Below are 25,728 nucleotides of genomic sequence, written 5' to 3' on the forward strand. Positions count from 1 at the left end.
AGTCAGTAAATATAAACTGAATTTTAAACAGCCCTTTAATAGTCTTTGGTCAGTTAGGTAAAGGTTATAGTCTTCTTGAATGCACATGTATTTCTCTCTCTGTCTCTCTGTCTCTGTCTCTGTCTCTGTCTCTGTCTGTCTCTCTCTCTCTTTCTCTGTGTGTGTATGTATGTGTGTGTGTGTGTGTGTGTGTGTGTGTGTGTGTGTGTGTGCATGTATGTGCATACAAGTATGGAAGCCAGAGCTGGACATCAGATGTCTTTTGTTCAAACACTTGCTACCTTTTTTTAAATTTTTTTTTTAAAAATTCATTTTATTTTTAGATATGTCTGTGGAGTATCAGGTGTGTACACATGAGTACAGGTTCTGCAGAGGTCAAAGGCATCAGATCCCATGGAGCTGAGGTTACAAGCAGTTCCTGGCCTTCAGACATGGGAGCTGGGAACTGAACTCCAGGCCTTTGAAAGGGCAGTATATCTATAACCTCTGGGCTGACTCTCCAGCCACCTCCACCTAATGCTTTTGAGCTATGTTCTCTTGCTGAACCTCCAGCTCCTCTCACTCAGCTACACTGCCTGGCCAGCAGGTCTCGAGGCTGCCCCTGTTCCCACCTCAACTGCACTAAAGTTAAAGGCACGGCGAGTGGAATAGTGAGCCTTACTGAGTTATTTTTCCAGCCCTGCTCTGGCATTTTTTTAAAAAAACACTGCAAGTTTGTGTGTAGTCTGTTCCTTTGGGTTAGAGAAGTACTCTGTCCAAGTTCAGATGGCCAAGAAGCCTGAGTGGAATGCTCTAACAGCTTGTAGGAGAACCTTCAATATCCAATTTCTTCATAAATTTAATGATGGTATCTGAATTTGACAACTCTCCAAAAATGTGTTCATTTTGTGAGTTCCAATGGTAGTTAAATTAAATGTCAGAAACCAATCATTACTACATTAAAAACTATCTATTACAGGGATAATTCTTACATTCTACTCATGTATGTTTGCTTTTAAATTTAAGTTTGCATATGCCTGCTAAGACTGCCTGTATTTACTTTGCAACCCATTTGTTGAATGCTCTTCATTGAAACATTCCACCGGGGAGTTCTCTTTTGCTTAAAGCTTTTAAAAGCCTTTTGACATCTTTTGCAACTCTTCCTTCACAAATGAAAATTTTCCTGTTAATCATCTTATTTACCATTTCACATAAGAGGTAATTTTAACATATTTCCTCTTTTATGTTTTCTCAACATTTTTTATTATTCTGGGATATATTTCTAATTCTTCAATCTCTAATATTATTCATCTAGTCACAGGGCTTTTTTTTTCCTGTTTAGTATAGACTGTGAAGGAAAGATTCAAGCAAATATCTCAGCAGGAAAAAAAAACAGTAATACCTAAGTTTCCACAACATCTAGAAAATGTAAATGTGGGGATTTTTTTCCTGCAAAGTAACTATGAATTTGCAGAGGAAAGAAATGGAGTTGGCGTCTAGTATCCTTGTGATATAAGTTGAAGCCCTTGTGATTGTGCAGCAAGTACTTGGCCCTAGTCTCCAATTTGGCATTGACAATGCATCATTACTGTCCTACTTTTTTCTCTCCGTATTCTAATTTCCAAAGACACAGTTTAAAATTTTACCTTTCCGCTTCCTTCACTGGAAATGCATTAGCTAGATATTTCCCTTCTTGCTTAAGCAGGGAAAAGTCATAGGATCAGAGAAAATAAACTAAAACCAAAGTTATGTTAAGAAAAGTCAGCCATTAGGACTGAGCAAGAGAAGGAGACACACATACACCTGTGCAAGGTGGCCTGTCCTGGGTGGCAGAAAGAAATCACGGCCCAACCAGTGGCTTGCAGTGGTGTGAAGTTGATCACTGTTATGGTGAGCAGCCAGGCAGCCGGGCACTATTATGGTGAGCAAATATATGGTGGTGTATGTGAGAGAGAGACAGAATGGTTTGTGTCCTGTGGAAAGAGGCAGATCTGAAGAGGTGAAGGTGGTGAGGAGCCGGCTGAGGTGATGTTTGGGCCTGGGCTGCTGCCATGGTCTGTGTTGATGTCTGGGGCTCCTGTTACCACTAAAGGCTAAGAGGATAGGGCTGCACAGAGTTGACCCCCTTCCCTCACTGGCTACAACACTAAGAAGAACTGGTCTTGCCCCTCCCTTGCTGCAGTGCTTGGGAGAGCAGGTCCTGCAATTCATCTAGGCAGCAAAACAGAGCTGACCCTGTTTGCCTTGGCACAGGGAGCTGGCCCTAATGGCATGAGAGTGGAAAAGCTGGTCCTGCCCCCTCGACTGCCATGTGGTGGCATGGGCAAGGGAAAGATGCCTTCCTCCCTCACCTCTTACCACTTGTGGCAGGGGCAAGAGCTGGCCCTGCCCCTCACCAGCTGTAGCACCTAGGAAAGTGGTCCCTGCACCTCTCCTGGGCAACACAGTAGAGCTGTCCCTGGTGGTGTAAGTGCAGGCGAGCCAGCCCTGATGACGTAAAAGCAGGAGAACCAGCAACACACCTTGCTCCTTGCTACATAGGGTGAACTAGCCAGGCCACTGCTGGAGAGCTCACCCTGGTGATGAGGACGGGAAAGAGCCGATAGGCTGACCAACCCTGCGACCCCTCAGGCCTAGAACCAGGGCTCCAATTTGGCCCACCCCAACATCCTCCCTATCTACGATCTGCTGGAGCACATTAAGGGGGCTGATCCAGCAGTTTCAAAGCTGCAGGATCTCCGTGACACAGGGCAACAACAGGGTATCCAAGAGGATTCCCAGTGAGGGCCCAGTATTGATAGTGCATCAGAAACCAGAGGCCTTGAACCAAACCAATGACTCATGGCAATGAACACTTTCAAGCAAAGATATATGTACTAAAGGGTATACTGTGTGACTCACTGTATCATACTGAAGCTTCCACAATGAAATTTTTATTGTTGTTCTTCTTTTCTCTTAAATTTTACTATATTTGGGGGGTGAAGGAGGTTGTAAGGGCAGAGGGTGGATACGAAGGGACAGGGAGATGAATGGGATCAAGAGGCATGAAAGTCACAAAGAATCAATAAAAAGTTAAAAAGAAAGGAAAGTCAAGCTGCTTCTTCGACTTTATAAACAAAATCCCATACATGCACTCAGTGAAATAAGTTATATTTTCATAATAACAGCAGCTAACAATGACTGAGCACTTCGTTAGCGATGGCTTGTCTAATGTCAATCTTATTACTTAGATATTGTCATTTACATTTTACTAATGGGAAAATGGAGGATTAGAGTAAGCTTTTTGCCCAGAAATAGCCATTTACTAAAACATCTAAGTTCTAACCGAACTCCTGCTCACTGGCGTGAGAGCTCCTGCAGCAAATCATCACTGTTCACTGGCGTCATATGGAATAAATGTCTCCATCTTGCATGGTAATGTTACATTGTATGGACATTCCAAAAATTGAGAAGGAAAATACATGTCCATAATCTTAGTCTCCCCTTCCTCTCATTCTTTTTCTCCGAGCATGTTTCTCAAATTCTAATGCTCTCTACCCTCTGAAAACAACACACTGCATGCAATTCATGATGGCAGGTAGTTCCAGGGGTCCTGTATATATTTTATTGTTATGATATTCATTATTTCTCATAGGAAAACAATGTTGCAATAAATAGAATTGTGACTATTCTTTCAGTGTTTATTAAAGCAAGATCATTAAATTTTCTACACCAGCCTTTCATGCGTGAAATGGTTAAATACACCACCTCTACGTACTTCATAGGGGTTATCTATGTGAGTGACCAACTCAATGGACATGTTCATTATGAAGAATTATGGCTAGGCTGTGTGGTAGTATCCATAGGTACAGTCTTGTAACTCACTAAGCTTAAGCTGTAGTATACTGGCCAGCACCTAAAATGCCATGGGGATAACTAAAGTGAATAATACATGCACATATATTTTAGAAATTTTCATAATAATGTAAATATACGTTAATAATGTATTGTTAATTTGCTGGTTTGTGCCCTGCATGTTTGAGTCCCTAGAAAGCATGACAGTGTCTTAAGTAGCCTTGATCCTTCCTCATAGCCATACTAAGACTTTTTAACCATTTCATTGAACAGACAACAATATCAAGCATACTTTTCACAAAAAGAAAAAAGTCAACACTTACCACTTTAGAAGAGGAATTTCAGACCTGGAAAGATGGCTCCATGGTTTAAGAACACTTGCTACGCTTGCAGAGGACCCAGGGTTGGTTCCGGGTATCCACATAGGGGCTCTCACCCACCCATAACTGCAGTTGCAAAATATATAATGCCCTCTTCTGGCTTCCTTGGGCAATTCAGGCATGTGGTGCACATACATACATGCAGGCAAAACATACACGTGAACTAAAGATAATACATTCATTAAGAAGAATTTCACATTGGAATTATATTTTCCAGGCATCTGTATAAATCTCATTTACATTGTACAGATTTTACTACATTTTATTGTACTCTGTTGTATGTTATACCTACTTTATGTTTAAAAGGATTTCTATTTGTGTTCACAATAAAAAAGTTAAGGTGCCAGGTCCTGGGCTCATTGCATGAGTTAGCTGTTTGAAACCTGGGACTTATGCAGGGATGCTTGGCTCAATCTGGGAGAAGGGGACTGGACCTGCCCGGACTGAGTCTATCAGGTCAATCTCAGTCCTCAGGGGAGGCCTTGCTCTGGAGGAAGTGGGAATGGGGAGTGGGCAGGAAGGAGGAGAACAAGGGAATCTGTGGCTGTTATGTAGAACTGAATAGTATTGTAAAATAAAATAAAATAATAATAAAAAAAGTAAAAAAAAGTTAAGGTGCTTCTTATTTCTCTGTGCTATTAAAATATGATTCAAAATAATTTATTATCATTTATGTCTTTACCAACTACTAAGCACTGCCAAGTAGCATCATTTACTTCACAACATGGGTCTTTGCTTCCTCCAGACTTCACAAGTCCAAGTGACCAAAGGCAAAACACCTTGCTTCAAAAGGATATCTTTCAGAGAGCCTGGTAACGACAGGAGCAGATTTTCAAAGACCCCCAAATTTCAAACAATGATGAATTTACCTACTCTCATTCAAATCTATGCACTGTTATAATGAGATTGTTTCATGAGTCCCAATCTTCACAGAAGGAATTTTGAAACCTAAGTAGCAAGGTAAATGTGAGTTGATTCCCTGTCTCTGAGTTAAATGGCCAGGCCATGAAAACATGAGCTGGGTACTGATGGCTCTTGCCAGCTGAGTCAGAACCTAAAAAAGGTTCACAGATGGAGGCTGACTACAATCACATTCCCATCTAGGAGGGAGCAAACCCTCCTTGAAGAAGGACTTGGATGCATGACTGTGTCTACATCAATCCTTTGTCACAACTTAGTGCAGAAGTTCTTGCCAATATACTAGGGCAAAAAACTTTTTTAAATAAGTATGGCAAAAGAAAAGAAGGAGCTAGAGAGATGATGCAGTGGTGAAGAGCTGACATTCCTCTCACAGAGGACCAGAGTTCAGTTTGCAGCACCTAAGTCAGGCTGCTCTTGACTGCCAGTAATCCCAGTTTCTGGAGAGATCTGATGCCTCTGGTCTTTGTGGGCACTTGTGCTGATGTGCACACACCCACACAATACACATAATTAAAAATAGTTTCTTTAAAAAAATCCTAAAAGGGGGGAAAAAAAGAACATAAAATTTCAGGACTGATTATAGTTATTTCAAGGATATCAAAGTTAATACATGAGTTCAAACGCTGGCCCTACCACTTACTAATTGTAATTGTTTTAATGAGCTTAATTAATCAGTATTTGTGTAAATAATTCTTATTATATAAAGTTTATATAGAAAAAACCAGGACGATATTAGCTGCTGGCTTCAGGCTCACTGCTTTAGTTGGGTAACTGTAATCACCGAGTCTCTAGGAAGCCCCTTGTTAAAGCAAGAGTACAAAGGCCTGAGGAGCCTAACTGCATCAAAGGATTGATCAAAAGATTAAATGTGCTTCTGTATTTAAAATTTGCCTTTCCAAAGAAGAGTTCTCCATAAATTTTAGTAATTATTATGATACATAGACAGTATAATTATCTAGCCTATATCATAAACATTTAAAAAGCCTTTTTGAAACTATTGTTGAGGTTGCAAGATGAAAAATCAACTTGTGAAAAATCAATGTACATCTCCAATAAACATTTAGAGCATGTATCTTTTTAGATTTTTCATTTTACAACTGTAGCAAAAACAATAAGCTCGAGAATAAATCTCAAAGTAGCTAAGCAAGATCTTTATAGAAAAAAAATAATCTTTAACATCATTGAAACACATAAAAGAAAAACTAGATAAATAGGGCTTATGATTAGGAAGGCTGTGTCATAAAAATGACTGTGCCCTCCCTCAAATTAAGCCATAAAGCCAGCACATTTTCAATTCCAGCAGGATGTGTGTCAAAACCATTGCAGGAACAAAGGCAGAGACACGTTGGGGTTAAAAAAGGGCCGTGACTTCTTCCTTTATCAACTCTTCCCCAGCCACCCCTACCTTCCAGCCTGGTGGAGAAAAGGGAAAGGTGGGGGTAGGTAACAGAAAGCCAAGGACTGAACACTGGAATCATGAGTTAGGCATCCATCAGTGCAACCTCTGAGCGGCAGAGGGGCCAAAGAATAGAACCTATATAAGTTGCTGTCTCCTAGTCAATCCTTTGGTGCTTCTGGGTCAAATCCATTGCTGTGGTTTGAAGGCAAAATGTTTCTCATCGCCTCATGTTTGAGCACTTGCTCCTCAGCTGGCAGCACTCTTTGGGAAAGTTAGGGAACCTCTAAGAGGTGGAACCTTGCTTGAGGTTTTGGAGTCTGGGCCCATTTTCTGTTCTTTCTGCTTCACGACTGTGGGTGCAGTGTAATTGGTTGGCCACATCCTCCCTGTTGCCATGCCTACCCCACCATGATGGCTGAATCCCCTCTGGATCTGAAAGCCAGAGTAAACCCTTTCCCCCTTGAGCTGTCCTGGTCAGGGTATTTAGCACAGCGACAGAAAAATAACACATGCGACTAGAATTAAGAAGCCAAAAGGGACAGGAGATGTAGCTCAATGGAAAACATCTAAGAAACTACCAAAAAGGCGCTCTCACTACAACAGTTCATGGGTTACATGAGCAGGCCCTTAAGTAACGTGTGAAGTTCACAAGATCAACTAAGATATTATTTAAGGAGAAGAAAGAGGGAAGAGGCTTAAACCTAACATACTTAGAGACTGCTTGAAAATGTTAAAAATTAAAGAAGTAAAGACCAAACCAGTTCAGGACAAGCAAACCAACAGAACTCTAAAACAGTAGACACCTAGAAAATGCATTAACTGTATGTACTTTTGCATGTAAAGTGTTCAGTGTGACAACATTTGTTATAATTTTTCCTTTGCACCTTCCTTTACTCAGATATGTTTTAACAGTTGATCCTGACACATGTAAGTTCATTTATTTTAACTTCTATGCAGTAATAAGTTGCATCAAAAACATAATGATGGTAACTTTTAAATTAGCAGAAATGACAGTCTCATGTCCACAACTTCATACTTCTTTATGCCAATACGTGAGGAGGTCTTCTAGAAATAAGCCCATGTAGTACTTTTGGGGACATTTTATCATGTGGTTATTGTACTCTACTAGCATGTTTTCAGGAATGTTGTATCATATGCTTAGTACACTACTCTAGCATGAAAAAGGCATCAAAGATATGGCAAAATAATAAGGGATAGCACAAACTGTACTCATTAAACTACACCATTTGCCTTTATCATAGAACAAGTGCATAGAGAATATCTCTTAAATGTATATACATTAAAGTGTATCTCAGGAAGTAATTTGGGGGTTGGGAAAGAGTTAAAGGGAACTTCACTTTTCACTCTCCCTGTTTTTATACTGTTTTTCAATAAGTATATTTCATATCATAGATTTACAACCTTAAAGTTTTACCTGTATTTTTATTCATTTACATTGTGTGCATGTATGTGTGTGGATTCACGTGCCACCAAGCATGTGGAGGTCAGATAACTATGGTAGTCAGTCTCTTCTTCTATCATGCAGGTTCCTGGGGACTAAACTCAGGTTCTGGCATTTGGTGGCATGTGCCGTTACCTACTAGGCCATCTGACCAACCCCACAATTTTAAAACATTGAGAAATAAAGAACTGGGGCTGTTGCTCAGTAGGTAGAGTGCCTACATGGCATGCAGAAAGCCTTGGGTTTGATACCTAGAGTGACACACGTTTACCTGAAATCCCAGAACTGAGGGAGGGGAATACAGGAAAACCAGAAATTCAAGGTCATCCCAAGTTAGACTGAAATATAAGATACCTTGTCTTTAGAAAAGAAAGCAAAAGGAAATAAGGAAGGGAGGGAGGGAGGGAGGGAGGGAGGGAGGGAGGGAGGGAGGGAGGGAGGGAGGGAGGGAGGAAAATATTGAAAACTCATTTTGTTTTTATATTTTACATGTTTACTATGTCCCTATCATATGGCTAAAAGCACATCCTTGAATTGCAGATTGGAGATATGTATCATACAGTATTCTCAAACTGATAATCAAACAAATTTTCAAATAATGTATCATCATTATTAAAGTGGTCAGTGGTCACAACTAAAGATCTAAAACTGAGGATGTAGCTCAGTGCCAGAGACTTGCATAGTATGAGGCCAGCTCTATGTTCAATGTACAACATGGCAAAAAAGAAAATGTAGAAACTCTGGGAGGTGGAAACATTTGTTGAAAGTTCATTACAGAAATGATGTCAATTGTAGAACATTCAGTCGGTAACAGTTTTTGGGTGGTAGTAGTGAACACCAACTTTATTTTTTTTAATGCAACTAAATGTTTAAATTTAGTTTAAACATTTAAAGGGATCAAAACCACTTCAAGTTTAAAACTCACAGGATATTTTCTAGAGATGAAATCACACTTGGTAATTTAATGCTATAATGTTGTTTTCATGGTGGTATGAACTGAAGACTATTAAATCATTTACTTACCATCCTTAATCCTCCTAACAACCACCCTAGTAAGAAAGTAATACCCATCACATCTTGTAGCTAAGGAAACCAACATTTAAGTAGGTTAGATTATTTAACTAATATCACCTGTAACAGGGTTCAACAGATCTCAAAATGACTTGAGTCTGAGCCTTTTGCAATTACCACTCACCTCAAGTTGAAATTGAATCCTCTTCTTTACAAAATAAATATGTAAACAGCTTTAATTAACAAAACTCTCTTCCTATAAAATACAACAACATCCCCCAAAAGAAGAAAGAGACAAAATAGCAATATTCTGTATACAAAGCTATGCCTCTTCTAGACATACATGTGATAAAGAAAAAACACACCATCAAAATCACACTCACAGCTACTGGGGGAGCTATGGGGGAAGAAGTTGGAGAATCCACTGTCTACAGTATAGGATTGTTGCCACCACAGAAGCACAAGGAAGGAGATGTGCATGAAAATGCACAGACATAAAACTTGGCAATAAGTTATCCTGTTGTTCTTAAGGCAAGTTAATTAAGGTGATCAACTGTTTCTTTGAAAATGTTTTATGTTCTGTCAGCCACTCTTCAGAGGCAAAGGTACTTTCCTATTAAGATCTCCACAGAGTTAAACTCATAAAGCTAGACTTCTTTTGTGTACCTGCTCTCTTTGTGCATGTGAGTGAGTGAGTGTGTGTGTGTGTGTGTGTGTGTGTGTGTGTGTGTGTGTGTGTGACTGTGTGTGTGTGTGTCTGTGTCTGTGTGTGTTTGTGTGTGGACATGCATACATACAGATGCCTATGCACATATTTATATATAATTTTTATTGAAAGCATAAAGTCTGCACACTCTTATGAGGCCTCAGTGGTAGGAGAGTAGGCCTGTCTTCCTAGACTGCAAACTTTAGAGAACGCCTCATCCCAGCTCATGTCACTGCTTATCTGGAATATACAATGGAAGTGACCAGTGCTATTCTTGTCAAGCAAAGCAACTGCAGAAAGTGATTTCTGTTACCTCTTTGCTTTTATCTATAAAACCATAACCTTCAAAAAAATCATTTTGGGATATGTTTTTCAGGCAACTGTTATTCATGCTTCCTGGGTAACCATATCCACCTTCAGTTGGATATGCTCACTGTTGTTATGCTTGATGTGACTTTTACCTTGACACATCCTAAGCATCTTATCCATTTACATATGTATATAGAAATTATGAAAATACAAAAAGAATACAGATTTGACAGGTTAACATTTTGAAGTTTGGGTTATTTTTTTTAACTCCAATACTATTTGCCTGTGTTTTATTATAGAATTAATTCATTAATTATTTGGAAAATAAAGAATACAGGGCCATAAAAAATATATTGGTAAACTTCAGATTTTACCTTTTATATGTGTCACTCAGTATAGTACTACTGTAGTCTTCCAATTAACCCCCAGGGTCATTTTTATATCCTGGCAAGGTTCAGAGTTCATAGCTCCCCCTGCACTTGTTGGCTATTGAATGTTTGTTTGGTCATGTATTCACTAGACATTCTTAAAATGAAGACAGCATATTTCACTAAAGACTAACTTCTATACGATGAGGGTCCAGTATTGAAGATGTACCAAAGTCAGAGGCCTTGAACCCGACCTCCAACACGTTACACAATGAACATTTGCAAGTCAAGCTGTTTAGGAAAAAAGCATATAATGTATGATGCACAGCAGCTCCAATGCCTCTGAGACAAAGAGATGATAGACAGGTGGAAAGATGGAGGAGTGAAGTGTTGTTGTTATTGTTGTTTGCTTTATTGTCTTGTTTTTATGAATGCTTATTGGTTTATTTTTAATTAATATTCTTACTTTTCTGTTTTGTTTTGTTTTTTGAGACAGGGTTCCTCTCTGTAGTTTTTGGTGCCTGTCCTGGAATTCGCTCTGTAGACCAGGCTGGCCGCAAACTCACAGAGATCTGCCTCCCCAGTGCTGAGATTAAAGGCGTGTGCCACCACCACCCAGAAATTTTTTATTTTTCTATTTTTTTTAAGTTTTCCTGGGGTGGGAGAAAGCTACAAGGGTGAAGGGCGGATATGGAGGGACTGGGAAATAAGTAAAACTGGAGTGCATGATGTGAAATTCCTGGAGTCAATAAAAAAACTATGGTAAAAACAATTAACTTATAAATATACCATGTTGTGCAAAAGGGACAGTGGCCTGCAAGAGTTACTGTAGGCACTTGTCCAACAGTAAAGGGTTATTTCACACTTTGTCGGAGAGAAAGCTTTGGATTCTATTAAAGCAAAATTGCTGAGGAATATCAAAGTAGAAAACAGCTTGTCTCTAATTGACTGAATTCCAAATTTTGAAGAAATTAACAAAACCAGAATTCAAACTATTCTAATATACAGGCAATTTAGCTTTATTAGCCCCTAAACAAAAGAATGGGTTTGACACTAAATGATGAAATGTTGACTATGCACCATGCAGCCTGGAAGCAGACTTGTGCTTCACCATTCAAATCAATTTCAAGTGTAATTTTAGTTGAAATATTAAATCATTTCCTTTTACCTAGTAAAAGTTTAAATACTAAAAGTAATTTCCCTTTAACAATAATGAGGAAATCTACTTATAATTCCATAACTCTAAAAATTAATAGAGGCAACCAAGGACTACATCAACAGTCCAGATTGTTTTGAGAGTTGTGGGATTACCCTAATTAACCACTCAGATTTTTTTTCATGCCTGGTACTGAAGCTGTTGTTAGTCTATTTTGGGGAGTACTGTCAGCCCAAGTTACTTAACTTTCTTTAAGGTGTGTGTGTGTGTGTGTGTGTGTGTGTGTGTGTGTGTGTGTGTGCGTGTGTGTGTTTGGGTGGTTCATGTGACAGATTTCCTTTTAATCTGTTGATTATTCGCTATACTGGTTTCCAGGGAGACTTCACCAGTTTGTGAAATGAACAGTAAATGAAGGTTCCTCTTTCTCACAGCTTCTCCAGCATTTGTGGTCAGTTCTTTTGTTGATCTTAATCACATTATGACTGGGGTGAGATAAAATCCCAGTGTTGTATAAATTTAGGTAAATATAAACTACTATGATTCCTTGAGTTTTTAATCAAACTACTGTGTTATTGTTTGCCCCTCCTTCTCAATCTCTATTACCTTTCCCACCCAGTCCTTAGCTGGAGCCTCCTCCTCCTTTTTCTGTTTCCCACTTAATATCACCTGTATCCTACTATTCCCCTCGCAAGTCCAGCTGCACTCTGCCTACAACCCCTTTATACTCTCCTGGTTTCTATGGTTACTCCATGTGTATGCCCACAGCTGAGGATTTGAAGCCAGGGCCCAGAAATGACAGTGGACATACAGCATTTGTCTTTATGGATCTGGGTTTCCTCACCCAATATAATCTTTTCTAGGGCCATCAATTTACCTGTAAATTATTTCATTTTTTTCATATAACTGAATAATATTCAGCTGCATGTATGTACCACATTTCCACTATCCATTTATCTGTTGAAAGACATGAGTTGTTTCTACTTCCTGGGTATTGTGGATAAGTTACGAACATTGCTGAGCAGGTATCTATAGAGTAGGATGTAAAGTCTTTGGAGACTGTGTCAAAGAGTGGGTATGGGTGGTTCACATGACAGATTTACTTTTAGTCTGTTGAGTATTTGCTATACTGGTTTCCAGGGAGACTTCACCAGTTCACATTCCTACCAACAGCAAATGAAGGTTCCTCTTTCTCACAGCTTCTCCAGCATTTGTGGTTAGTTCTTTTATTGATCTTAGTCACATTATGACTGATGTGAGATAAGGTCCCAATGTTGCTTTAATTTGTATTCCTTAATTGCTAAAGATGGTGAACACTTCTTGAAGTATTTATTAGCCATTTTCATTTGTCCTCTTGAGAATTCTCTGTTTCGAGATTCCTAAAAGATAAATCCCTAGCCAATTTTTAAATTGGGTCATTTGCTCCCTTGACACTTTATAGTCCCTGGTTACCTCTCAGGGTTGAGAGAGGGCTCCTATTGCTAAAGATAACTCACACTTGCACTTAGGACACAAGTGTAATTTGAGCTGGATCTGACCTGAAAGCCCCATTTCCCAATCTAGTTTCCATGGTTTCAGAAAATACTATGAAAGCTGCCATGAGAAGGAAGCAAACAGTCCTACCCTGTTGTCACACCTGTGAACCATAACAAGGACCACCACAGCAATATGTCCATAAAGGTCATAAGTGTCATTTGCATGTGAGTGGCAACCAATGGCTGTCTAATTGGACTTAAGACCCATTCAACAGGAGGGAAACCATGCCTGGTTCTGAAAAAACTAGCCAGTGTCCCATGTTTAGAGAGGCCATGGGCATTAGAATATCTACTACCATCACGTTGTTAGTCCAACATAATTTTCTAGTAGATTCTAAATCTTTTTTTTTTTTTTTTTTTTTTTTTTGGTTTTTTTGAGACAGGGTTTCTCTGTGTAGTTTTGCGCCTTTCCTGGAGCTCACTTGGTAGCCCAGGCTGGCCTCGAACTCACAGCGATCCGCCTGGCTCTGCCTCCCGAGTGCTGGGATTAAAGGCGTGCGCCACCACTGCCCGGCCAGATTCTAAATCTTATCCTTCACCCCTACAGAAGCTTTTCCTTACATCAAATGGAGACTATCACAGAGGACCACAATTGGATACATCTCAGAGATCAACACATGGTGGGGAGCCCAGGCCCATAGATATATCTGTGTCACGATTTGTGACTGTACGACTCAGAGAACATCACTGAAGAGTATGCAGAAAGACTGTAAGAACCAAAACACTAGGAATTCTCTGGTGAAACAATTTCACCTAGAAATGGCTGAATAAACAATGGCATTGATGAGCATATAAATAGGAAAGGGGGGAAATTTTCATGGGGTCCCATACCTAGAAGGAAGAGAATTAGCCTCTCCCAGGAATGGGACCCCCTCATTGGCTTCAATGCAGAGTGGTCTGCCCTGAAAAAATATAAACACAAAGAGCAAAAATAGACTCGGAAGGTTGTATTTATGCATTGGTGCAAACATACACACATAGATGTATGGTATGTAACAACAGCCATCAAAGGAAAAGAAGCAGCAACTCGAGGGCGGAGCATGAGAGGAGCTGTTGGGAGAGCAGCTGAGAGGGGCTGGAGGGGAAGGGAGGGGTGAATTGTAATTCTATCTCAATTAAAGACATTTAAAAATAAAAATATCATATAATTATATAAGAACATACATTTACAACAATGTAAATTTACTTAGAACTGTAGAAATAAAAAGGCCTTGCGTATTCATCTTAAATATCATCATAAACAAAGAGAAAGCGAGGAAAACAGGAGTGATTCCCTCCACTCTCAACTACATTCCTTTAGAATTTCACTAACAAACTCATCAACCCTACAAACTCCATGCTTTAAGTTCATAATCCCTTTTTCCAGGTTTATTTTTATTTTTGAGAGCATAATTACATTTCTTCCTTCCCTTTTCTCTCTCCAAAGCTTCCCATATACTCCTGCTTTCTTTCTTTCAAATTCATAGCCTCTTTTTCATTGTTATTGAATGCACATATGTATATGTATATACATATATATTCCTAAATGTAACCTACTCAGTATATATGGTTACTTGCAAGTCTGTTTTCAGGGCTGACCATTTGGTAGTGAACAACCAGTTGGTGTCCTCTTCCCTGGGGAGGACCACCTTTCCTGCTCCCAGATTCCTCAGATGGCTATAGGGCTAGTTTGCATTATTTTATGCAACATGCTTCCTCAGTTCTTCACGTATTTCCTTTTCTATATTAGATAGTCTAATATTTATAGTTTGTTGAACCCTTTCCCCCTATCTTCCATATATACCTTTATGCAAATCATTCCTTTTATGTCAAACATCTTGTAACTTCCCTTATGAGTTGCACATCTCCACTTAAATCCATACCAATCACAGTCCTGAGTCCATCAAAATCATCATGCTTCCCTCAACAACGCAGCCTCCAGAGTGCTCCATTTATCCCTCTGTTAGAGAAGTTTTACTTTCTCCCTTCATCTATTAACTTCTGTGTTTTGTTGTTCTTCTTCAGACAACAACTCAAACTGTCACTTCTTCAAGGATGCTTGCACAAATCTCCATGTGCAGTCACACTCCCATATAATAAGATTTCTTATTAACATGCACCTGTCCTTCATTGTACTTACTCCTACACATTTGTCCTGTCCTGGTTCCTGTGGCTATTTAATTAGTTCACATGAACAAAAAGTTTCAAAATAACAGGAATCTAGATACATTGCTTTTTTTTTTTTTTTTTTTTTTTTTTTTTTTTTTTTTTTTTTTGCTTATCATTATATCGCAAGACATAGTTGAGTGGCAGGAAGTAGGGGGAAAGTAGGAATTATTTCTCATTAAGACAACAGATTATTCCTTAGTTAATTAAAAAATGATTGATTCAGAAACAAAATACACTTGAGAAATACACTGGTTTAATTTCCTCCTCATTTTTCTCTCTTATAAGTGGATGTGTCTTACAACTGCAATCCTGAATCCTTCTCTCTCCCTCTTTCCACCTCCTCCTCCTTTTCCCTTCTCTCCCTCTTCCTGTCTCCCTTGTTTTCTCATTTTCATCCAGAGAATGAAATCTAATTTACCATAGATTTGGGGTATAGTTCCCTCCAGAACTCAAGTCCAAACTAAGCAACAATGTACTAACAGTCGCTGTCAGTGAGCCACCAGGTGAAAGGAAGCAGGAAAAGCTAATGGAACCGTTGGGATTCCTTTACAACCAGGAAGAGTCGAGGCTCCACCCACTCCACACTCAGACCTCCTAAGGGGCTATAAGCCTCATGGAACTGTCAATCCACTCCATTACTTGAGTATTTCCCTTGGGTTTGCTAGTTCTTCACCATTTCAGGGTGCTAAGACCTTAGTTTGAAATGGTAAATAAGTCACATGGCAGAATAAAATATATTCAACACAAATATGAGGAGGGAAAGAATCGGCAAAACTTAGTCAATGTTTGCCTGGCAAGTTTGCCACAGTCACACTCAGAACCAGAGTGAAGTGAGAAGGTGTGAATTGGAGCTTAAGAGACCTTTGCTAGGCCTTGTGGGAAGTGAAGCATTGCTCACTGTGTGAATGGGTCTTAAACAATGATCCTGAAATGATGTAAGATCATTTGTCATGCTCGACCAAGCAGAGCGGTTCCCCTTTATTTTGTCACTGAATCAAAGGCAAGAAATGACTTAATTTGCTTCTGTTGCTATGAAGAAAATCCATGACCTAAAGGAACTTGTGGAGGAAAGGATTTGCTTGGCTTGCACATCCTGATCACAGTCCCGAAGAGAAGTCTGGGAAGGAACTGAAGGCAGAAACTTGAACTGAAGCAGGAGGAATACTGTTTAGTGGCTCGCTCTCCTGGTTTGCTCAGTTTGCTGTCTTATAAACCCCAGGAACACCTGCCCAGGAATGGTATGACCCACAAGAGTCTGTGCCCTTCCATAGCAATCATTAATAAGGAAAATGCCCTCACAGGCTTGCCAATCTGATGGGAGCATTTTCTCAAGTGAGGTTCTTTGTCCTAGGAAACTCTTGCCTGTCAAGTTGACCAGAAACCAACCAGAATAAGAATCCAATTCAGATCTTTCAACTGTCTGTATTCCTCCATCCAAAGTCAGTGGTTTCCAATGTTATGTGAAATGCATAATTACATGAAACAAGAATAATATTGGGGCTGGAGAGATGGCTAACTAGTTAAGAACACTGGCTGTTCTTCCAAAGGACCTGGGTTTGATTCCCAGCATACACATGGCATCTCACAACTGTAACTCTAACACCCTCACACAGACATACATGCAGGCAAACACCAATGTGCACAAAATACAAAAATAAGAATAAATAAAATCATTAAAATACATATGAAAGATAAAACAAGTATAATATATGGCACTCACCTTAAGTACTTCTCCATTACTAGGAGACTTAACAAAACATAAATCAATTTACAGAATTATAAAAAATTCATCTTATGTGTATCTAACATTATACTTCAGATATGATATGAATTATTTATAATGAATTAGCCTCAAATTCTATTGAGTTTTATTCGTATGCAAGTAGGTCAATCTATTACCAGTTTGTTAACTCTTGCCACATAGATATGATTAGATATTAATTTACATTGATTGCTTTACTGAGTAATAATATGAAAATAAAAAAGAAATTTGTTTCTAAGAAGGGACAGAATGCAGATTGTCACATTTTTTTTCTATATATGTGACATTTATTTTTAAGTGTAGCTGATTCATCATCAAGTGCTCGTACTCGTAAAAGAGCCTTGTTTTTAATGTACACACTTGTGTGTGTCTGGTTTGGCTTGCATCACTCCTAAGAGAGAAGCTTTGCCAGTTTATTTAGTAGTTAGCAAGAACTTGAAATTACTTGTTATTGAATTATTGTTAATTTTACTTACTAAGATGTACCTCAGAAAAAATTGATGAACTACTTCTATATCAAATGACACACAATACAACTGTCTAGCAGAAGCCAATTTTTCTTTTAGAGAACATTTAAAAACTGCAATGGATTTGTCTTGTAGGCTGAAATTGCTAATTCTAGTTTTTTTTTTTGATTTTTTTTTTTTTTTTTTTTTGGTTTTTTTTTCGAGACAGGGTTTCTCTGTGTAGCTTTGCGCCTTTCCTGGAGCTCACTTGGTAGCCCAGGCTGGCCTCGAACTCACAGAGATCCGCCTGCCTCTTCCTCCCGAGTGCTGGGATTAAAGGCGTGCGCCACCAACGCCCGGCACTAATTCTAGTTTTACCAGGGAGTGAGCTTGGATATTTAATATCTGTGTTCATAATCAGTAATAAATAGCCTGTTTCAACTGGCAGTTTTAATGAATAACTCATGATAAATCAAAAATACCACCAAAGCCACAACACAAGCCTCATGTTAAAAACAAAACTTTGACATAAATAAAATGTGTGTGTGTGTGTGTGTGTGTGTGTGTGTGTGTGTGTGTGTGTGTGTTAAGTTTCCATTAAGGCAGCAAATATCTGAGATACCTTGAAAAGATGACAACTTTATTTTGCTCATTGTTTTGGAGGTTTCAGTCCATGATTAGTTGGCCTCATTGTTTTGGGGCCTGAGTTGAAACAGCACATCAGAAAGGCTGTATGTAGTAGAGAAAAATCACTCACTCACCTACTGCTCAGGTTTTGAAAGGGTGTAAGAGGCAGGCACTGTGACATCATAATCCCCATCAGTGGCACATCGCCAAGGCCCTGAACTCCTAACATTATGGCCTAACTGATAAAGTTCCACAGCTCTTCAATACCAGCAAGCTAGAGACCAAGATGACAATAGACTTTAGGGAATACTCAAGACCTGGTCCCAGAGCATCTGGAAAAGGTCAAGAATAGGGCCCCAAGATCTCAGATGCAGGGTTTGTCAGTGAGGCAAGATGCTTTTTAATGCTGCTTCCCAGAAGGAGAATAGAAGCAGGAGAATACTCTTGTGAGATAAGTATCTAGTCATATGTTTATAGTCTTTGGATAATAGTGAGGACACAGCTGAGACATGAAGAGCCACAATCTCCCAGAGAAACAAGTTGTGTGAAACACAGTTGACATGTCTGCCACAGGTAGAGTTTCCACTGCTCTGACAAAACACTCTGAATAAGGCAACCTGGTGAGGGAAGTACTTCTTTCAGCTTGTATGTCCACGTCACAGCCCATCATGAAGGGAAATCTGGACAGGAACCTGGAGACAGGAACTGAAGGAACCACAGAGGAGTGCTGTTTACTGGTTTTCTTTTAATAGCTTGTTCAACCCTCTTTCATTAATTCTAGGACTCCCTACCAATTTATAGAACCACCCACAGTGATCTGGGCCCTTCCACATCAATTATTAAAAAAATGCCCTACAGATTTGCTTACAGGTAGTCTTTTCCAGTGAAGTTCTTCCTACATAATTCTAGCTTGTAACAAGTTAACAAAAAACCAACAGAAAAATGCCTGATTCCCCCTTTCTGAAATCTGAAAATGCACACATGTTTAGAGGTTAAAACACCAAAAAAGGAGCTTATCTGAAAACCAGATGCTTACAGGTCTTGCAGTGGTGTACATTTGGAACCTATGAATTCCCTAGAGGCAGCTATAGACGTTCATGCTTTCACAGTTGCCCAGAAGGGGAATAAAGTCTAAGGATGTAAGCAAGACACAGTTGAAACTGATTAGATTACAACAATTGGCCAACTCTTCATTCTATATTCCCTGCAAAGGAAATATTGACACTTCTTTGGAAGTGGATAAACCAAATGGACTATTTTTATATATAAATACAATAAAGAATAAGAAGAGACACTAAAAGGTGGTATACAATTTAGTCATTGACATTACTACACAAAAATTATCATTTTGAGTAATATGTTTAAAATAATAAAGGAAAAGATGCAGAAAATAGATAAACAGATCTATATAGAAGAATTAAATGTACCTTTGAAAATATGATAGAGCATCCATAGACAATCTTGGCAATCCAATGGACACATGTAGAAGGTGACTAATAAACTGAACAAAAGGTCCAAAGAAAATATTCAAGTACTTGAGAATAGAATGAAGAAAAATAGTGAAACAAGTATATGAAGTGTGCTGGGTCTAATGAGTCAATGTACTACACATGAGCTGATATAAAAAAGGAGACAATAATATAGCTATCCATGAAGAAATAATATTCAAGAATTCAATTAATTTCTCTTGATATGTATGAAGATATGAGCTCACATGTTCAAGAAGCTCTGAAATCAAGGACGATAGGTACAAAGAAAACTATAACTCACTGAAGGAAAATAAAGACAAATGAAAAAAATCTCAAAATCAGTCAACTACAAAGACATATGACTTGCAAAGCAATAATAAGACTGGGTAGGTTTGCAGAGAAACTGAAAAGAATAAAAAATTAGTTTGTTGAAAGAGAAATATCACTGAGTATAGGTTGTGCCCATATTAAATATTCTTTAGATTTAGAGCTATGTAAAAATATTTTCAGTCATACAAATGAGAAAAAATTAATCAGCTAATTTTCAATAAAAAGGGTATTAATTAACAACTTTATAATTTGTCAGAGGAAATTATCATAAATGAAAGGTTAAAGATATGCCACTGATTTAAAATGATAGATGATTAAAACAGTTATCAAAAACTAAACACAATTATAAAGTTACTTTTAACTGAAGAATTAGAAATTTAAGTTATGGAGCTCACTGGGCGTATTCATCAGATTTCTCTCCCTGTGTTTTTCAAATCACTACCATACCTGAGTGCTGTGCTCCCCTTATAAGAAAGGCCAGGAAGAGAGGATCAGAGGGTCACCTGCATTTTGTGTTAAAAGAAATTGCTTCACAGAAGAGAGTTATGCTTGATGACATGATAAAGTCAACATTGCTTATTTCCTATTAAGTTTATCATTTGGGCATGATAAAGTAGGTGATTAATTAGTAATAAACAGAAACACATTAATATACAAAATGTGCTCACTATACACTAAATCATTACCAATATATACTAAATCAGTAATGGTCACTTCTAAAGAAATTGTCTCAAAAGATCTCTGATAGCTACTCTTGATTGTCAATTGAACTAAACACAAGCCATCGGGCATCCCCATAAGGGACCTTTTTGATCAGAGTTTTTGAAGTGGGAAAACCCACCCTAAATGTAGGTGGTACCATCTTGTAGCAGTCCAGATAAAGGGGCATCCAAGGAGGAAAGAAAGTAATTTGCTATGGGCACGTTTGCCTTCACTCTTGCTGGCGAGTGCATTTATCCTGTGTCTTCTGCATTCTTAAACTGATATGCAAGCCAGCCTCTTCTGCATTCCAGGAAGACTGGAGACCAGCAGCAAATCAGATATCCTCCCAGTTTTCATTCCCAGATTTGAACTGCTGAGACATCCAGCAACATGGATTGAACAATTCCTGGATTCTTGACCCCTCCAAGAGTTGCCATTATTGGACTACCCAGATCACGTCACATAAGCCAATCAAATAAGTCTCCTTAAGTGTATATTCATTCTATCGGATCTGTTCTAATAGATAATACTGAATAATGCAGTATCTTAAGTTCTAAGTGTAACAACTCCATTAGATTTTTCTCTACTCTTTCACTAAAATGCATACCTGGGCTAGTGAGATGGCTCAGAGGGTAATGGCAGTTACTGCTAAGCCTGACAACCTGAGTTCAATCCCCAGGACTCATAGGGAGAAAGGAGAGAACCATCTTCTGCAAGGTGTCTTCTGACCTCCCCAACTAAAACGTTGTCATATTTATGAACACGTACATGTGAACACATACTCGCGCACATACACACACAAATAAATGTAATTAAAATATGCTTATCAATATTTAAACAACATTGTAACTACTGACTTTTGCTCTTATTTTGTAATTGCAGAAGTAACTAAGATGCTAAAACTTTTCAATCATATTTGACTAGCCAATATCCCTCCCAAACAATATCCACAACAATATACATCATGTTTTGTAATCCATAAGCATCCTTCAACTTGAAAAGCTGTAAGATATATTCTTGGAAAAACAACAAGATAACCTTCTGATTGGGTTCAAACTACAAATTTGCCTGAAGGAAAGTGAAAGAAATTTCAAACCCTGGTGATGCTAAAGCATCTGCTAAATCAACAAGCTAGAAATATGAAAGCAAGACTCCATTCAAAGGACTGTGAACTCAGTCCTATACATCAGTACTTCTTGGAAACCTTGCAGTATTCTGACATAATGTTTGGGAAGGGAGAAGACCCACCTTGAACACAAGTAGCACCATTCCATCAGGTTGGGGCCCAGATTAAATAAAAGGAAAAAAGAGAAGAAAGCCCGATGAGCAGAAACATCACCCTTTCTCCACTTCCTGTTGGGCTGAGGTAGCCAGCCATGTCAACAGTGCCTCGGCTGTGAATCACTCTAGCCACCATGCCTCCTTCACTGTGATGGTCTTGTAGTTTTCTGTACTTGTGAGCCAAAATGAACCTCTGCTCACATAAGTTGCTTTGATCAAGTATTTGATCAAAGCAAGAGAAGAGTAATTAATAGAGTGTTTTTCCCCATGGCATCTGCACATCACTAGCATCTGCTCTGGGCAACATGCTCTGTCTTTGTTTGTGTGTGTAATAACTTCTTCCTCTTTTCCTTTTCTAGTTTAGAGTCCTTTTGTGGTAAAATAGCCAACACACTCATGAGTATATTAAAGAACTTTAGGGAAATAATGTCGAGTTCAGAGATACTATTTTTGTCCTCTGTGTTTTTAAAGGTAATATTGTACTTTCTGTCACATGTATAATATTCAACTACAGGACACTTAAATTTGTAAAGACTTTCCTCACATATTCCACTACACTTGCAGTAAAATGCTAAAACATTTTCAGCTTTTTTTTTTGGGGGGGAGGGGGGATGAAGTAAAATATTTTTACGTATTTAAAATGTGAAATATAATATATTCTTAGTTTTATATTTTAATTAACCTGTTAATGGATAAATCTTATTTTTAAAGGCAGTATCATTTTTGAAAAATGAGTCAAATGTCATAAAATGTTCTGTTTGTCATTGCAGGCTTATCTGTTCAGACGTGTGTGTGTGTGTGTGTGTGTGTGTGTGTGTGTGTGTGTGTGTGTGTGTCTGCTTTAGGTCAATGTATATATTTGTATGTAGCCCCTTACAGAACAACATCATCAGATCCCATGTTTTCTATGCTACTTTAAAGAGTGTTTGCTATCATACTACCAGAGGGAAACAGTCAACATGAGCAACAGGTATTCAGAAACACTATTGTAGAGTTCAGTATCCTTTACAGTACAGACAAAAAAAAAGAAAGAAAACCTTTGAAGAAGCAGATCCTTTTGTGACAAGAAGTCAAGACACAAACAATACAATAAACATTCTTTTTTGAATTACAGAAAAAAAATGTTGTCAATTTCAGGAGGCCTGGATAAAGGCAAGCTCTCTTTGGTCAAATTATCTGTCTCTACACATAGCTTCACATAATCAAACACTCTGTGCACCTCTCAGACGAGATGAGCATGTAAAACCCAGAATGTGCTTTCCTCAATCAAAATAACACTCTGTGATAGCCTTCCTGGTTCTGTGACTCATATTTATAAATATGATGAGTCCTATCAGCTCAGATCTTTCTCCATTCCCAGTACGCTCATTATTCCACATTTCCTATCATCTTTGCCTTGAAAGGAACTCAAACTATCAGAAGGGAAATCATCGATGAAAAAAATATGTTTTGATCCCCTGTCTTAGAAGGCTTTCATTAAGACCAGCTATCTTTAGAGAAAAAAATAATAATAATCTAAAGGAAAGCATTAAGCCCGTTACAGACAAAATTAAGTGATCTTCAAACTGTGACTAGCATTGCCTTATTCTTGTATCCTGTCATTATCTTAGGGACCCCCACACTGAACTTGAACACCCAAAACCTTCATAATGATCAGTGCTTATTCCAATAATCCAGGAATGTGAATTAGCTATTAAGTTTTTTAAACCCATCTTACCAGGATAAGAAACCTGTTCTTCTACAAGTGAACCCAAAGTGTCAAGATTTTACTGGTTTCTATCTTTATCACAAAGTGGTTGGTGGGAGGTTGGCATAAACACAAGTGTTCCTATAGATATCACCATTTCCTTGTGATATGAAAATTGGACTCTTCCCAAACAACAACGAGAATTCATAGACAAAGCGTGTGTCCCCTGAGCAAGAAGCCAGCAAGCTTGGGTAGTGGTGTTCTGACGCACAGGGTGCTACTCTCAACTAAGGCACTTGAGCGGTTTCTGAATTGCTTCGAGAACACAAGCTGCATCACAGTAAAGGTAGTGATGTTTAGCCTGTTCATCGGACAAATCTTTCCATCGTAACAAAAGAAATTGCCCAGAAAACCTGGCTCTGTCTAACTACACCCTGGACCTGGCTCTGCTTCCGTCCACAAACAATACCCCTAAGAAGCGCTTCATGAAGGAGGACAAAAACATCAAGAGCCATTCTCGGTAAGTTTGCCGTTTCCCCTGTACCACTTGGGATAAAACTTGGGCATCTCTCTGCCGTCACCATCCACTTCACTTCCTTGAGCTCCACAAGCCAGCTCCACACCTGGATAACTGCGACACTCACCCTTGAGCGCAGGACCCTTCCCGTGTCCAAAGTCCCAGCTCTCCACTTCCCCTGCTGCAAGGAACACCGAGGTATCTCTCATCCAGCCCGGCTGGGGCAGGGAACCAGGACTGAACCCAACAGTTGCATAGAGTCTGATTCAGGTTTGAGCGCATCCACATTAAACCCAAGACAAAGGCTGCACTCAGTCTTGCGCGCCCTTCCCAGAGTAACCGGTACTCGCTTTCTCTCTGAAGCCCACCCTAAGAGCATTTGAGCCTGGGAAGTCACGGATAGGAATTGCTTTGAGAGGGGTGCGGCCACGGGTGTAAACAGTACTTACTTGTAATCCACCAAGGGAACTACCCCTTGGCAGCACCCGGCTGGGGAAGCCTAGCAGGAGAGCCTGCCTCTGGCAGCTTGGGTACCCATCTCAGCAGGGGAGCAGGACCTCCCACACGGAGGCAAAGGCACCTGCTGCCTGCGCTCCAAGGTAGTGTTGTGCTAGGTCTTGCGCTCTGGAGCAGGGACAAGCCTCCCGACCACAAGCCAAAGAGAGTGTGGACTCTCTGCCCGAGGTTGATCAAAGGGTCTTTGCAATCACTCACCAGAGAAGGTGAAGTAGCTCAGGCAGCCGGCAGGCTGCGTGCAGCCGGCATCCAGGGGTAGCAGCATCCTCCCATCCTTTGTCAGGGACTGGTGGTGCACTCCTCCTCAGCTTACAAACGTGCGGTCGGGTGGCAGGCAGCCCGGCTCTGGCTAGGCTCCCCAGCCCTCTTCCCTCCTCTGAGCCTCCTCCCCTTCTCTGTCCCCCTCCACCAGCGGCACTCACTGGGCTCCCATGATGTCATCCAGTGGAAATCTGCCATGCTCAAAAACTGGAATAATCCAGCGCTCACGCGGGGAAAGCAGAGCAGGCGGAGAGACGCAGCAGAGGTTTTAGGAGTTCCCAGAACGCAATGTGGACCTGGCTTTTTAGCTGGAGTCAAGGACAGGAGAGAGCAGGGACTTCGGAAAAGGGAGGGGGGGGGGCGCACAGTGATGACAGAGCCTAGAAAAGACAGTGTGTTCTGCTCTGATGATTCTTGAGTCACTATCTAAATTGGTGGCAAAAGGCAAGGGTAAGGAGAAAGTTTTGTTGTTTTTGTTGGTGGTGTCCTCCTTTTGACTTCTCGGGAGCCACGTTTCTGTGATGATCCTTGTGCTGAGGGGTGGAGAAGAAAGAGAACCTCCAGGAACATCGGAGCCCCGGTCTCAGCAGAAAGTTCAGGGTATCTTGTCAGTTCCTGCCTTGGCAACGTGCAACGAAAGTGAAGAGGTGATAAGGGGTGGATGATCTATGACATGTACACCTTAAGACTGCTGCTCTGGGATGGAAAACCACCAGAATTCCTAGCTATCTCTGCCAGGCTCGCCTCTTCTACAATACCAAATACTAGCAGACATCCTAGGGCTGCCTCGCTGGCTTCTGCAAGGGCTGCCATCCAGGAGGGAAACAAGTGATAGAACGTTTAATAAAAGGTGTGATGCCAGCTCCAATGGTTTACTGCTCTTTGCAATACTCATAGAAGTCCTATTAGAGGAATCAGACCAAAT

General features: G+C 39.7%; 1 protein-coding gene across 7 annotated transcripts in view; it reads right to left on the reverse strand.

Moving 5' to 3' along the window:
• The window catches only part of Marchf1 (membrane associated ring-CH-type finger 1), a 748,496-nt gene extending 723,255 nt beyond the window's left edge, over positions 1–25,241 (reverse strand). Inside the window, exon 1 of one of the 7 annotated variants that reach the window (XM_042263091.2) lies at positions 24,741–25,241. The gene's annotated coding sequence lies outside the window, so the exon portion shown is untranslated. Of the gene's footprint in view, positions 1–24,475; positions 24,529–24,740 lie in introns of those variants that run through there. The other 6 variants (XM_042263084.2, XM_076553275.1, XM_042263092.2 and 3 more) reach the window with 6 other exon arrangements.
• Between the last annotated feature and the right edge of the window lie 487 nt (positions 25,242–25,728).

Source organism: Peromyscus maniculatus, chromosome 17 (assembly GCF_049852395.1).
Source record: "Peromyscus maniculatus bairdii isolate BWxNUB_F1_BW_parent chromosome 17, HU_Pman_BW_mat_3.1, whole genome shotgun sequence".
Classification (NCBI taxonomy): Eukaryota; Metazoa; Chordata; class Mammalia; order Rodentia; family Cricetidae; genus Peromyscus; species Peromyscus maniculatus.